Genomic DNA, 15,876 nt, shown 5'->3' on the forward strand with positions numbered 1-15,876 from the left:
TCCCCGCGGAAGACTGGGCAATGCGCGGGGGGGGGGGGGATGTCGAGCCAGGCTTCTTCCTGCCCCCCGCGCGGGCCGCCGCAGTGTGGGGGCGGGGCGGGGGCGGGCGAATATCCCGAGCCCGGCCGCAGGGGCCGGAAAACGCGGGGGTGGGAGCAGCGGGGCGGACCCGGAGCTGCGCGGGTGGGGGCGTCCAGGGTCGTTCCCTGCAGTAGAAACACCCCCTCCACACACACTCACACGCACGCGGACACACTCACGCACACGCACACCCGCTGGGCCAGTGCAGACGTGTCCTTGAAAGCTTCGCATCTGCACAGTGAAGGACGAGGCCTTGCGGAGGCTGCAGATTGGGGTCTTCGGGCCCAAGTCCTTGCGTCCCGGGAATCCCGGAGCTTTGGAGGCGCAGGCGGCCCGAGTCCGTGTCCCGCCCTCACCCCGGCTCCCCTCCCCCAGGCCGTCCTGCCCTCCCTTCCCTTGGTGCGGACCGAGCTGGCGAGGGTCCAGGGCCCGCCCCCAGGCCTCCCCCAGCCCCCCGTTGCTGAGGCCTGCCGCCCTCCGGCAGCCAAACTTCGTTTCGCTTTTCCTGGATCCTCCCTTCTTAGGGGAACCCACTCCCTTCCCACCCACCTCTGTTTTCCACCTTTTTTCTTCATTCCCTCTGTTCTGCTGTCTTCTCTCTCCACCGTAAAGCCAGTTGAGTAGGTGCTGGTGCCTTGGATGGGGAGTGGGGGTCTCGCCAGTTCTCAGGGGCTCTCTTCCAGAGCTCCCGAGGGGAGCCCCCTGTGGCTGCACCTTGACCCAAGATGGCGTCCTGCACCCAGCTGGGCAGTTTGGGCCTGCGTCAGGCCAGGAGCTCCAGAATCACACAACTTGTCCCTTTCCAAACCAGCGGGGACAGGAGCCCTCATGAGAAACGCCCTCCGCCCTGTGACCCAGCTTGCCCCTCACTGCTGTGCCCAGAGACTGCAATCAGCATCCCTGGGGGAACTGTTCAGTCTTCATGTTTCACTCTGGGCTGCCAGCGGCTGAACTGGCCTCCTGTGCTGGCCCGCAGCGAAGGGATCCTGGGATCAGGTGCTGCGCCGCTGTTCCATTTCCCTCCCAGGCAGATGTGACAGCGGCAGCAGGGAAGTTTTTCTCCTTAAGCGTTGCTGGAGTGTGAGGAGTGGCCTATGGGATTTGGGGAGCCCAGCGGTCATGCGGACCGGACCCTCTTTGGGCTGTCCCCTCTCTGTTAGCAGGGGCCATCTCCTGGTGGTTTGCTGGAGTTGCCTGGGCTTGGAAGCTTTGCTTGTTAGGATTCCTGCTAGGTTTCTGGGGCAAGGTGATCCCCCTCTGTCTCCAGGTCACTTCTAGACGCTGGTTGGGCTGTTTGACAGGCAACTCTGAAAGTGTGAGCCTATGTGCGTGAGTGCGCATGTGCTGCACCAAGGCAGGGGCCCCAGGCGAACTTGCGCAGCGGGTCTGGCACCTGCCTGCCTCCCTTCCCGGCCCCACTTCGTTGGGCTCTGGCTCCTTCTCTAGCCGCTGGTCCAGCTCTGTGCTTGTCGTCAGCTACTCATCAAAAGCGGAGCTCCAGGCTCAGGCACGTGGGCCTGCAATAGGAGGCCTGTGAATTCCTTCTAGACTCAAGGGGTTGAGTCCACAGTGCAATGACTGCTCCCCGAGCATTGGAGTAGCATAGGAGAGGGGACCATCTGTCTGCCACAGGTGTCTGTGGACAGGATTCCCCTGTCGGGTGGAGGTTGTACTGGAGCTTGAAGGTCTATTCGAACTTTTTTTTTTTTTAATGTTTATTTTATTGATTTTTAGCGAGAGAGGAAGGGGGGAAAGACAGAGAGAGAGAGAGAGAGACAGGAACATCCATCATTTCAGTTCCTGCACATGCCCCAACCAAATATCAAACCAGCAACCTCTGCACTTCAGGACAATGCTCTAACCAGCTGAGCTATCCTGCCAGGGCCCATTCCAACTTTTTAATTCTATGGTTCTGATTGTCATGGTGGAATTTCAGGCCCAGGAATGGGGGTGGGGTGGGTTTTCTTTTTCACCACACAGCAGTAATCAGGAAAAGGCTCCCAAGGAAAGGAGGTCTGAGAGAGAGCAGCCCCCTCCCTAGGGGGATGGACTCTTGGAAGCAGAGGTGGCCTAGGCGTTGGTGTGGGCGGGGCGGGGGTGGGGTGGGGGAGGTGGCTGCAGGAGACAGGCTTGTCACATCTGACTCCACAGAGGGCGTAGAAGTACAGCTTTCAGTTAAGCTTACACATGTGTGTGTCCAAGGTGTTTTTTTGTAATTCCTACAGATGTTTGTGCATAATTTCTGAAGTTTCTTCCCAGATCCAATTGACAATAAGCACTTGAGTCCCTTGTGGATATGTTACTATCACAGTTACACACGTCAGTGAGATTGGTCTTCTGTAAAAGCCTGCAAGGAAGAAAAGAAGCTTGAAAATAGTTGCCCAGGGACCAGGCCTTGAAGAAGTGAGGCTGGGCCTGCTCTCTGAAGAACTTAGACTGTCTCCTGCACAGCTCTCCTGAGCTGCTGCAATGTGTGTTTTCTCTCCTACCAGTTTGTGGTCAGGGACAGGGACCTTGCCTTGCTTGCCTCTGGGTCCTCCCATTGGACATTACATGGGGCCTTCATGACTGCTGAATGGTGGGATGCTTACTGCCCATCTGTGTTTCAGTCCCTGTCCTTTCCCTAGTGGCAGAGGGTTTGGTGGCCATACACTGTCTCTCTTCTACTTGCTGCTGCTCTGCCTCCCCCAAATGGCCATTGCCTACTTTTAGGCCAGTTCATTGGGCTCAGGCCCAAAAGACGCAAGTTTTTCCCCAGCAAGAGTCCATACTCCCTCAAGGCTCCTTTTTTGGGGAACCAGATAGAAATGGGACTCAGAGCAGTCTTGCCTTTTCTCTAATGGGGGTGAAAATAGACCATTCTTTCCTCATCCTTGGACCTGAAATGTTACCTTTAGAACCCAAGCCTTAGAATTTAGGGTTTGAAAGAGAACTTTGAGCCCTGAGAATTCTTGAAGCTGGGTCGGGGGTTGTTTGCATGTGGAGCCAGGCCCTCTTTCTTCCAGGGTTGGAAGTGTTACCCTGAGCCTGAGGCTAGAAGGCCAATTGTGTGCCTGTCACATGCTTCTCTCCCTCCGTACTTCCTGCTGCCTTCTGCTGGTGTGGGCCTGGTGTCCCTGACTTGGTGCCCATGTTGCCCTTCCCCACCCTGTGCCCCACTGATAGTAAATGTGTCTCTAGCCTCTAGCTTGGGAGCAGGCAACAGTTAGGGCCAAGGCATGGTGCAGGGGAATCGATTCTACTTCCATTTTGGTATCTAACAGAGTGGAGCCTGTCAGGAACCTGCTTGCCCTTTGAGGCTGGGTGTCTCTGTGGGCTGTGTGCTTGGCTGCTCCCGAGCGAGGCTCTAATAGTAAACTAAAGGGGCCAGGTTCCTCTCCACTCAAATCTTGAGGGCTTTTCAGTCATTTCTCTCTGATTATTTTTTTCCCTAAAAAAACCTACAAAACCTGAGATCCATGTAGTGTCAGGGATGTGTGTGTGTTCAAGCCTGTCTTCATTTGTTAAGTGTGTAATTAGAACAGGGTGCAGTGCAAGTGGATCTCTGTGCATATTTTTGTGTACATATCTTTCTGTGTACACTGTATACAGCTGTGTGGGGTTAGATGCAACTTGCTTAGACATAGTCTGTTTCAGAGTAGCTGAAATGAGGGCCATGGAGGCAGAATGAGGTGCATTCTGACACTTCCCAGCTGTGGGATCCAGCAGCTGACTTAGTCTCGCTGTGCCTCAGTTTCCACACCTGTAACGTGGAAACAGCTTGTACTCGAGGTGGTTGTGAGGATTAAAGGCAAGGTAATATGCATAGTATAAGTGTTCAGTGTTAGATAGTTGTAATTATTTTTGTCATTTGGGCAGCTTATGTGGATTGGCACTGCAGGAAGTGACCTGAGAAGTCTTGTCCACCTTTCTGCCTCTTTTGCAAAATCTTGGACTGATGATGAAAATACTGCTTCTGACTGAAAATTGTCAGAGGTGGGAGGCTCCTCAGTGCTACTTAGCAGTGTGTTCTTGAGTTCAACAAGCCGCATTGCCAGGTTGTCTTTGTGTCTGCCTTCCATCTCTCACGCTGTATGGCTCTTTTTTCTGATTCTGTCCTGAGTGCAGTATATTTGCTTCCAGAGACTTACTGAGCACTTCCTGTGGGCAAGGCTGTGTGCTAGGCTTTGAGGAGACACACAGTGAGTTTAGGGTGTACCAACTAATGAGCACAGACCAAGGTTGCAGCACAGGGAGAAATAAAGTTCTAATAGATCACAACCAACTGAGGAGACCTGGGAGGGCTTCTTGGAGGAGGTGGCACTTGAGCTAGGCTTCAAAGCACAGAGGTAGAGCTTCCAGGCTGAGAGGAGGAAGCCAAGCAGTCAGGGATGGGGCAGCTGGTGTGTGGGGGAGCCACTGGGGAGGCAGAACAGGGTCTCAGAATTGCTGAGGGCCAGGCTGAAGCCCCTTATTGATTTGAGGAGAGCAGGCCTCTATGTTCTGTAATGTAACTCCTCTGCTGCCTGTGGAGAATCATTCTGAACTGCTCTGTGTGTGGTGGCTTTGGGTAGTAGGATGGGGACAAGACAGAGGGAGGAAAGGGAAAAAGGGGAAGGGACCAACTTTGGTATAGGATCGTGTTTTTTCTTTGTTGTTGTTTGTTTTTTAATTCATTTCAGTGAGAGAGGAAGGAAGAGAGAGAAAAACAGGAACACTGATCTGCTCCTGCATTTGCCCCAGTCAGGGATCAAACCAGCAACCTCTGAACCTCAGGAGGAGGCTCCAACCAACCAAGCTATTCTGCCAGGGCTGGTATAGGATCTTGATGATTCCTTTATACTCTATAGACTAGAGCTTAAGAGCTCAGACTTGGAGAGAAACAGCAGGGTTTAAATTACACCAACCCCAGAGGTTGTGGTGATTAAGGGGAACACCAGCCAGGGTCAGGTCTGCATGCTAGTGATGGCTATCATGGTGTGAATGGAGGTGGGGAGGGTTCCTTACCTGGCCTCCAGAGGTCTCGCTCCCCTTTCACATTCCCTCCCTGAGGCTGAGGTGCCTCAGCATCCAGAACATTCCTACAGGAGGCTGTGAATGGGGGTGCAGAACCCGACTCTGTCTTGTCCTCCCCCCTCCCTGCACATATGGCAGAACTAGCCCCCAACTTGGAGGGGGTGTGTCCCTGTCTGGCAGCCCCCAGGTGTGGTTGCGGGTGCCTGGAGCCTGGAACAAAGACAGCCAGTGGTCAGGGCCACATCTCCCTTGCTGATCACATTGAAAGCCTGTCTGGAGGACAGTGAAGGTGGGCGGTGCGGAGGCCTGGGGCTTTCCTAGCTGAATCCCAGGGAACAGTGGAATTTTTTTCAACTGTAACAGCCTTGACCACTCCCGTCTTGCTGTAGTCCCCTCTGACCCCTAAAGCTTCCAGCCTTATTTACGTCTATTACCAGGTTCCTATATTCTCTTTGCCCTTATGCCTTGCTCATTGTCATCTCTATTGATCTCCCTTCTCTGTTTCTGTTTCAAATGTCAAGGTCACTTTCAATTCAGAGCTGGTTGTTAGCTTCCCCTCTGGGTACTCAGAGGGGACAGAGGACCAACTATCTCAAACAGCTAGTAACTGGAGGGCTGGAACCAGACTCCTAATCTGATGCTGCGTTACTGTGTAGGTGATCTAGGGGTCGGTGCAGGTGATGTTCTAGACCCAGTAGATCAGCCAGATCCCTGGGTTTCAGTGGTCCTTACTTGAAAATGTTAAAGATGCTTAGAGGGAACATTATGGGATGGGGGGTCAGATCTGTTGTTTATGGAGCTGTGGGTTGGATATGGGCCGAGTCATAGTGAATGTCCGGGAATGCCCAGACTGGGAGGCTGGGGGACCTGGGAACAAACTTCTCAGAGCTTCCCCCAGACGACCCAGGGAGGAGCAGGAGAGGATGCTGGGGCCCATGCCAGGGGTGGGATCCTCCAACACTCCAGCAAGCAGAACCTGTTGGGAAGGGGCCTTTTGAAGGAATGTGTGATCTATATTGTAGATTCTGAAAGAATAAATAAGTTTATGGATAAAAGGGGATGTGTTTAGATTCCCCAAAGCCTTTGATAGCAAGTATGTCTATTCTGACATGTAGATGTCCATAATATGGGGTTGGGTTACCCCCAAAAAACTGTATGCAGAGTGTAATCTTGTTTTTCTAAAAAATTTTAAATATATATACATTTATTGGCTGTACATGCATGGAAGGGTATACAGCAGCAAAGACTGTCTTTTTTTCAGAGAGAGAGGGAGACAGGAAGGGAGAGAGATGAGAAGCATCAACTCATAGTTGTTCCACTTTAGTTGCTCCTTGATTGCTTCTCATGTGTGCCTTGACTGGGGCTCACAGCAGAGCCAGTGACCCTTTGCTTAAGACAGCAACCTTGAGCTTCAAGCCAGCGACCATGGGATCATTCTGATGAACCCATGCTCAAGCTGAAGAGCCTGTGCTCAAGCCAGTGACCTCAGGGTTTCGAACCTGAGACCTCAACATCTCAGGTCGACGCTCTAGCTACTGCGCCACCACCGGTCAGTCCAAAGACTGCCTTTTTACTTTATATGCTTTTTAACCTTTGAAAAAAATGTAAATACACACATGCTACTTTATTAATGACAACCAAAATAAAACCATACTTTTTAAAGCTTCTGGGTAAGAACATGAACAAAACTTGAGTCATTCTAGGGTTGGAAGCGTGGACTCTATGATAAAAAAAAAAAACTGACTTGGAGACTGACAGCAAAGGGCAGGCTTTCTCAGGTACTTGTCTTCTCTGGGAAGGTTGCAGGGAGAAATACTGCAGAGCCTGAGGTCTCCAAGCAAAGCCCAGAGCTTGGCGGGACTTGGTGGGAGTGGCCAACCACTGGCTGGCTACATCCAGGTACCCACCAGGGCAGTGGACCAAGTTAGCTTTACAGGGTGGTAACTTGAAACTCTCAGTTCTGACTCAGGATGGGAAACAAATCATTGATGATTTTCCCAAAAGGCTTCATTCTATGGTTCCCTGGGAACTAGAGGTATGACCAGGGCCCGGGCCAGGGATAGAGCATAGGGACATAGAGTGATCTGCAGAGGACCAGGTGGGGCTTCAGGAGGCCATGCCAAGGAGTGGAAGGGATTCCTAGGGAACTCATCTGGCATGTGGGCTCAAGCTGTATCCAGCTCTGTGATCTGAAGGCCATGAGCAGGTGGCAGTGACCCAGGTGATAGGGTGGAGAGGTGAGGAATGGCAGAGAGTAGTTCCTCTGCCTGTTGCCTGGCAACAGCACCCACCTTCCCCTTCCACAGTCCCCTTTCCCAGCCTCAGCCCCGACCCGTGGGTACTCCCTTAGAGCTTGATTTCCCTTCTGAGGCTGCCCCTGTTGAATATGACACGAGGAAGGGTATGCATACTCCTTTGCCCTGTCCTGCCCTGGAATAAAGCGGGGCGATAAAGTAACATGGAGGCAGGCTCAGAGCTGGTCCCTCTGTGGACCTCCCCTCTGTACCAGGCTGGAAGGGATGACGTGCAGTCAAAGCAGAAACCCCAGGGGCAGGCAGCCCTTGATTAGTGTCTCGGCCCCACCACTACTCAGTTACTTTGAGACCTAAACATCTCTGAGTTGCAGCTTTTCCATCAGGGATGGGGAGAGAAGCCACATCTTAACCTGAATCACGTGAAATGTTATGAAAACAGCCAACACTTTGCCTGGCACATAGTAGGTGCTCAAGAGGTATGAGTTCTTTTAAGGGGGGTCATGACAGGGCTGCATGAGAGAGACTTTGGGGACTGTGTGGTGATGCCCATGAAGGCCCAGTGCACTATAAGACCCTACAAGTGTCATTTTCCCTCACTCTTTAGGGGGTCTTAGGGCTCCCATTCCTCTCCGTAAAGCCAGGGTTTGGCTGGTTGATCTCTGAGTCCCCCAGCCCTGGCTGTCTGATCCCAGGGCCTTTACTCTTGACGTACTTCATCAGTTCCTTTCGAGTCTGTGCTCACTGGGGACCCAGCAGGCTCCCCAAGCCCTGAACCCTCTCCCGCCCTGCCTTCTGGCCTCTTTGGTCCCAGAGCCAGCAGTGGCCTCTCCTTTGAGTTCTGGGCCTGCTGGCAGGGCTGGCTCTGCCCCCTGGCCTAGAGGCGTGGGAGGGTCCAGACTACAGCAGGGCCTGGCAGCTGGCACATAGCACTAGTTCCTAATGGTTTTATTACCAGCAACAATGTAGTACTTGTTGCCATCCTCTCACAGGCTGGTGGTTCCCAGCCCAACTGGTGGTGGCCTGAGGGCCTGCCTGGTACTGGAAGCTCAGGTGGGAAGCCCAGTGGGGCTGGGCAATTGCCTCTGTATTTTCTTCTGTCGACACCCTCCACACAGCCGGAGTCTGCGAGCAGCGGTTCAGCATGCTGGAGTGCCAAGGCCCCAAGCTGGCAAGCTCAGCAGCTCTCAGGTTTTCTCTTCGGAGGTCCCTTGCTTCAGATCAACAAATGAAGTTTGTCTATTTATTTATTAAAGACCTACTGTGTGCCAGGCACTGGCTACAAAGCTGAAAAGGACTAGTTGGTCTTCAAGGAGCCCACAGCAGAGGCACGAGTCTGGAGAGGGTGACCATTACATCATAGGTGGGTGGAGAGAGCCCTGGCAGTGTGCCAGGGGCTCCACGGGGCTCCGAGGAGGGACAGCTTATCAGGGGGAGGAAGGACAGGGCAGGCTTTCTAAAGGAGGTGATACATAATCTGAATCTCGAAGGGTGGCGAGCAGCTAACCAGGTAGTCAAGGGCATTTTCTGACCCAATGTGCCCGCATAATGGGAAGTGAGGAATGATGGCATGTCAGGCTGGAGGGCTGGGACAGAGCTGGACCATGAAAGGCTGGGATGTTAGCCTTTGGTGACTGTTGGACTTGGAGTAATGTGCCCATATTTATATCTGAGAAAGCACCCTGGGGCATGAAGGAGGTGAAATTGGACAGATGTGGATGGAGACAGGGATTCCAGGCAGAAGGCTTGTGCAGAAATCCAATCCGGGGAACAAGTAGCATGGGTATGCAGAAGGGGTGCTTTGCGAGGCATTCGGGAAACAGAGCTGGTAGGAATGGCTGGGCGACTGAGCCGGTAAAGGAAGCCAGCTGTGTGAGTGGAGATGCCATCTATTGTGAGGATCAGGTTGGGGGAGTCTTGGGGAACCTGGGAGTGCTTCCTGTGGGAGGCAGGGGTAGAGTGGAGACTTGAGGGCAGTTAGGATTTGCCCAGGTGGAGACTGGGTTGGGCCAGGCTGGAAGAAGGAGACTGCCTATGTCACCAGGACTGGAGGTGGGGGCTCAGGGAGGGGCAGGGTCTGGTGTGCGGGATTAGAAAGGCAGGCACATTTTGTTCCATAACTTGTGGCAACCCCTGGACATTTTTGAGGAGGGAAGTGACTTAAGCAGGCATTCATACTACATGCATCAGGGATACTGATGTTAGGGGCCCTGATGCTTGTGCTTCTGAAGAGCCCCCCCAAAGGTGAACAGACCCTAGACCTAGACCCCCCCAGATGCATGCCCTGGGGTACATCCTGTCACCCTCTGAGAATGGTATATGAATTGCCAAATTGACACCTGCCCTCCATTGAGTTGCAGGTCTGCAGAGGTAGGTAGGTGGGGATGAGCTGAGGGCAGGGCACAGTTTGGGGAAGCAAACAAAACAAACAAAACTGTTTCTCTGAAATAGAAATGAGTTGCCCTGGTTGGATAGCTTGGTTGGTTAAAGCTTTGTCCTGAAGTGCAGAGGTTGCTGATTTGATCCCTGGTCAGGACACATACAGGAACAGATCAATATTCCTGTCTCTCTCTCTCTAAATTAAAAAATAAATAGATAAAATAGAAACAAGTCTTTTGAGTGTCACAAGAAGGGCAGTTCCCAAAGAATTTTTAGAAAAATGATGTGAGCCAGAGCAGCAGCGCTGAGGCAAGAGGCAGCGTGGCCTCAGCCCCGCCACCTTTTAACCCCTGAGTGTCCTGGTCCTGCAGGTCACTTAACCTCTCTTAGCCTCAGTTTTGCCATCTGCAATGTAGAGATAACCTCATAAACTTGTGTTTTTGTTTGTTTGCTTGTTTTGAACACTGCTTCTTGCACTGAACCTGGATATTTTATGTCATCTGTTTAAAAGGCTCCTTACTCACTGGGCCTCCCAGGTGTTGGAGGGTTCCAGTCCAGCCATGCGTGTTCCCTGGCTGGCACCGAGGACAGCATACCTTTCCTCTCTGCTCACTGAGATTCTTCATGCCCTTTGCCTCCCAGGAGACCTGGCCGCCAGTCCCCTCAGTCAGTTTTGAGTTCCTCATTCCTGGGAAGGTCTGTGGGTCATATTCCATTGACTCTCTTGTTCCCCAAACCCAGATAAGCCCACTGTATTTGAAAAGCATCTGCTGAGCTAAATGGGAACTGGGGTGGAGGATGGGGTGGGGGGGGGTGTCATTTCCTTTTTTTAATAAAGGGGAGGGATCTGTGAGGAGCTGCCCACCATGGCTGTGTGGAGAGTGGAGGGGGCGGGAGGGAAGGCTCTGATGCCCACAGGGCCTGGGCGGACCAGTGGGGACCTAGCTGGTAGCTGGCACTGTTGCCAGGGAAGGGGCGCAAGGTCCTGGAGGGGTCTGGGAAATGTGCTTGGGCTGACGTTGGTCTGTGGGCGGGTACACGTGGTGGCTGTTGGGCTGTACTGTGGCCCCTGTGACCCCTGTGACATGCGGCCACCCCTGTGGGGAGACCTTCGCAGTGCCTTTGCCTTTAGAGGAGGCTCTTGGGAGGAAGATGGTTCCTTGGCAGGGGCTTCTGTGGTGGCCATGTTGGCAAGAAGGCCGAGTCAGGCTGTCTCCGCTGGGTGTGGTGGGGGAACCACTGTCGATGTGTGTGTAGGAAATAACATTTGTCTGGTTTGCATAGACCTATGCACGTACCCCTGTCACAGGACAGCCCTGTGAAAGTTGGGCATCTATGGACTGAGGGTGTGGTGGTGTAATCAAATGAAACATACAGCTTAATTAATCTGGCATACCCTTAATGGTATGCATAATTGTGCTGCATGCTAATTAAGTATAAATGGTGAGCCAGTTCACATAAATGTTTTTGTAATTGGTATTAATTTTGCAAAGGCAAACTAAGTTTATGCAGCCTTCTCTTCTTGTTCTGTTCATTTTCTAGCACAGTCAGTTCTAGCTCGTGCAGGAATTCTACTGCAAAGGTTTGTTATAGGGCAATGTTTTGTATTTTCTCTTAGAACAATATTATGAATGGTTATGAGGTTCCCAAGCTGGTTTCCAAATGCCTCTTTGGCCCATGTGCTGGGGAGGCCCTGCCCAGAATCCTCTCTCAGAGCCGGGAGCCCTGAATCCTAGAGGAGTGAGAGAGTGTGTGTTTTTGTCAGGGTGTCCGTGTCTGTCTGTGTAAGAGCATCTGTGTGTGTGTCTGTCTGTGTGTGTGTGTCTGTGTTTGTGTACATGTCTCTGTGTCTATCTGTCTGTGTCTTTGTGTGTCCGTGTGCCTCTATGTCTGTGTGTGTCTGTGTACATGTCTATGTATGTCTGTGTCTGTCTATGTACGTGTCTGTCTCTATGTGTGTCTGTCTCTGTGTGTCTGTGTGTATACATGTCTGTGTGTCTGTGTATGTGTTTGTGTGCCTCTATGTGTGTCTGTGTGTGTGTGCCTCTGTGCATGTCTGTGTTTCTGTATATGTGTCTGTGTGTGTCTTTGTGTGTCTGTGTACGTGTCTGTGTGTGTTTGTGGCTGTGAGAGACTGCTAAGGGCATGATGGCAGGTTAGGGGCTGTGGTAAAGGGGTTACCCGTTCTGGTGGCCAGGGGCTCTGGACTCCAGGTCAGGCCACGGCAGCTCTTCCCAGGAGTGAGCAAGAATCACTGCTGGGTGTGGTCTTAAGGAGGAGTCTAGGTTTCCTAAGGACACTTTCCTGGCCTTTTGCCCTGATTCATCACATAATACTTTTTAAAAACTAACACTTATCAAGTACCAACTGTGTGCCAGGCACCCTGCTAAACACTGAGCTCAGACTCTGTCATATCTTAAAGTAGATGTTTGAAGCAGGGACTCGTTCGCCCCATTGTACAGATTGGGAAAGTGAGGTCCACCTCTCCAAGTGGCAGAGCCAGGGTTTGAGGTGGGGCCCAGTGAGCATCCCCAGGGCTACAGGGGAGGAAGAACTGCACTGGGCTCTGGGCCAGGGGCTAGTGATTCAGGGGTGTGCTGCCCAGCGTCCCGGCTTTCTTCTCCCTTCCTTGACCCCTTCCACGAATGGTTTGCTTTTGGTTGGGGCAGAGGGTAAGGAAAAAGCCAACCAGAGACCAGGGGGTAATTCTATAACAACAGACTATTTCCTGTTTTTGTGAGTGGGGAGGGTCCTTTGGGGGACCTTCTAGTTCTGGCCTGGGAGGAATCAGCTGAGTGGGTGGTTGCTTGGTCAGGGAAGAGGGTGAAAAGTGCAGATAGGGGAAGCTTGTGCATGGTGTGGGGAAAGAGCGGTCACAGGCAAGCCAGGGACTCGGCCTCCCAGGGCCTGGAGAGGTGGGAGACCAGCCCCCTCGCTTCCTGTGTTCATGGGCACTCGGACCTGGGACCCTCGTGACCCCCTTCATCCTGGGGCCTCTGGGGGCTGGAGGGGCCAGCACACCCTGCAGGAAGTGTACACTTGGCCTAGGAAAGGTATAGCAGGAGCCTGGGGCTGCCGCAGAGGGCCACCCCATTGGCGTAGTGCCATGGGGCACTGTCATGCGGCCCCTGGAGTGGGGGTTGTGGGCGGCCACTCGAGGCACCACAGCACTGTGCCGGGGATGTTGCAGCTGCCTGGGAGTGATTTCACACAGTCCTCTCTGCCTCAGGGGTCACGCAGAGCAGCGCGGGACAGGAGGGGGAAGCACCAGGCTTTGGGGGTTGCAGCAAGGTGCAGGACGTGAACTCTGTTTGGGGAAACAGACACATTTGTGGTATATACAAATGAGAAGCTAAATGACTACAGCACAGAAACTGATTAAAGACCCCTGGGTGTGTGGTTGAGAAATGATGGAGAGGGGTGGGCGGTGCTAAGGGATGGGGGAAGGGTGGGTGAGCCCCCTGGAGGAGGGAACAGTGTGAGTGCAGACACCAGTGTAGAAATAAGGGGTATAAGTTGGGGGACAGTGGCTGGCCCTGGAGTGATGAGGTCAGCTGGGAGAGGTGAGGGGCAAGGACAGAGCAGTTTGCTCAGGCTGTCTGTATAGGGCCAGACCAGTGGTTAGATTTTACCGTGTGTGAAAATCGTTGGTATAATAGGTTTTTATTCCCTGTTTGTTTGTTTTTATTAAGCAACAGCTTTACTGAAATATAATTCACATACCATATAATACACCCATTTAAAGTGTTCAATGTGATGGCTTTTAGTACTTTGACAGAGTTGTGGAACCATTGCCACCATCAATCCCAGAACATTCTCACCGGGCACCATAGGTTCTGACTGAGGAAGCCACGTGCAGGAAGTATTTGGTGAGAGGCTTGGGTGCAGGTAGAGACACCCAAGGACCCGTGGTGCAAAGGGCTTGGGTGGAGGGAAAAGAGAGCCCCGAGGACCAGGTGTCCGATGGAGTGTGGGGACTGAGGGAAGGGTAGGACCTTAGCTCTCTCTGGGGTTTTGGGCTTTGACAGCTGAGGGGAGGGTCGTGCCGCTTCCACTTAGAGAGAAGCCAGAGGAGACACAAGGCATCTGGTTCTAGAGGAGCAGGATTTTGAGTGACTGCAAGTTATCTAGATGGGGGTATCTAGGAAATAAAGATGGAGGTGTTGCAGAAGGAGAGCTCTGTTAACTTAAGCCCAGATCTCTCAGCAGAGGAGGATTTAGAATATAGCTGAAGGCAGAGTGTGACTGTGAGGGGTACACAGTGTGCAGTCATGGGAGCAAGACCCCAGCCAGCCCGGGAGACAGAGCAGAGGAGCCTGACTGAAGGTGGGGAGACAGCCAAGAGCATGGAGCCAAGCGGAGTCCTGGGCAGGAGAGAGCCGGAGGGTCCATTTCTGAACTTCCAGAAGCAGGGCCTCTTTTGCTCGCCTCAGCAGTGGCACTCGATAAATGATTGCCGAGTGAGTGCTTGACGCAAGCAGCGATTAGCTGGCAAGGATGCCGAATTGAGCTCAAGGACCTTGAGAATGGAGAAAGGCCCTTTGAAGCTGTGGCTGACTGTATCAGTCAGGGTCTGTTGAGGAGGCAGAAACCACATAGTGATTTGAACAGGAAAAGTTTAGTAGAAAGGCATATTAAATATAGGGTTGATATAATGAGAGATTGGCTAGTAAGAAGAACTGCAAAGAATATACAAATGGCATATATGAGAACAGCCACTACCCCAGGGATGCCATGGAGTGCCCAAGGAAGAGGCCCTCATAGAGCACAGAGTTGACATCCTGACCTTAATGGAGAGGGCATGGCCACGGCTTTGTGGCTAACAGGGAAGTCACTGTGGTGCCATGTTGCTAGAATTTGCTGGAAACCTGTCCTCTGGAACTCACTGGACATCCATCCTTTCGGGTCCAGAGGAAAGTTGCTGATGAGGAATTATCTCCCTGGAGCACACTGCTACTGAACTCCCCAAGGGGGGTGTTGGGTGGAGCTGCTGACTGCTGCTCACTGTCACACACCGACCGTGAGAGCCCGGCGCTGGAGAAGCTCTGTGTGCCGCAGGGGCCGGGGGCCGAGGGAGCACCCCCACTGCAGGCGCTGGGCTCTGGGACGTAGCGTGCCACAGGGGCTGGGGGCCAGGGGAGCACCCCCACTGCAGGCGCTGGGATCTGGGACATTGCATGCCACAAGGGCTGGGGGCTGGGGGCTGGGGGAGCTACCTCAGGACAGGACTGGGCAATGAGGAAGCAGGGTTTGGCGCCTGGACAGGTTGTCCAAGAGAACACACTGGATCTAGTAAAAAGAGACATCCTTCGACGTCTGGCTAGTGTCCTCTACTGCCAGTTTCATGTGCCAGCTGGCAAAAGAGAAATCTGTAAAGGGACTATCTCAGTTTTTACAGAGCAGGCAATGAAGGGTGAATAAATTAACTGGCATAGTCTCCTGCTTTGGCTACACAACTTCCATGTGCACCCTTTTACACACATTTGACTTCTCCTGTAACAACAAAATAGCTGTATTTCCACCTGTTAAGACACAGCTATCTTTCTCACTGAAGGATATTTTAACTTACTTTTCCTCAAATGAAGAATTGAGGCCTGACCAGGCGGTGGCGCAATGAATAGAGCATTGGACTGGGATGCGGAGGACCCAGGTTCAAGACCCCGAGGTCGCCAACTTGAGCTGGTTTATCTGGTTTGAGCAAAGCTCACCAGCTTGGACCCAAGGTCGCTGGCTTGAGCAATGGGTCACTCAGTCTGCTGTAACCCCACAGTCAAGGCACATATGAGAAAGCAATCAATGAACAACTAACGTTCCACAATGAAAAATTGATGCTTCTCATCTCTCTCCGTTCCTGTCTGTCTGTCCCTATCTATCCCTCTCTCTGTCTGTCAAAAAAAAAAAAAAAAAGAAAGAAAGAAAAAGAGTCTCACCAATCATTATATCATTCACTGTCTACATTCTACATGAATAACTTCTCAAATTCAGTCACAGTCACACTGAATATTCTGTTACCTAAAGACTCAATTAGGCCTGACCTGTGGTGGCGCAGTGGATAAAGCGTCGACCTGGAAATGCTGAGGTCGCCGGTTCGAAACCCTGGGCTTGCCTGGTCAAGGCACATATGGGAGTTGATGCTTCCAGCTCCTCCCCCCCTTCTCTCTCTCTGTCT

The 15,876-nt window shown here is 52.4% G+C and overlaps 1 protein-coding gene across 8 annotated transcripts in view; it reads left to right on the top strand.

The window, feature by feature from the left end:
- The window catches only part of DNMT3A (DNA methyltransferase 3 alpha), a 136,738-nt gene that overhangs the window by 24,901 nt on the left and 95,961 nt on the right, over positions 1-15,876 (top strand). The gene's annotated exons all lie outside the window — the stretch shown is intronic.

This window comes from Saccopteryx leptura, chromosome 3 (assembly GCF_036850995.1).
Source record: "Saccopteryx leptura isolate mSacLep1 chromosome 3, mSacLep1_pri_phased_curated, whole genome shotgun sequence".
In the NCBI taxonomy this organism is placed as follows: domain Eukaryota; kingdom Metazoa; phylum Chordata; class Mammalia; order Chiroptera; family Emballonuridae; genus Saccopteryx; species Saccopteryx leptura.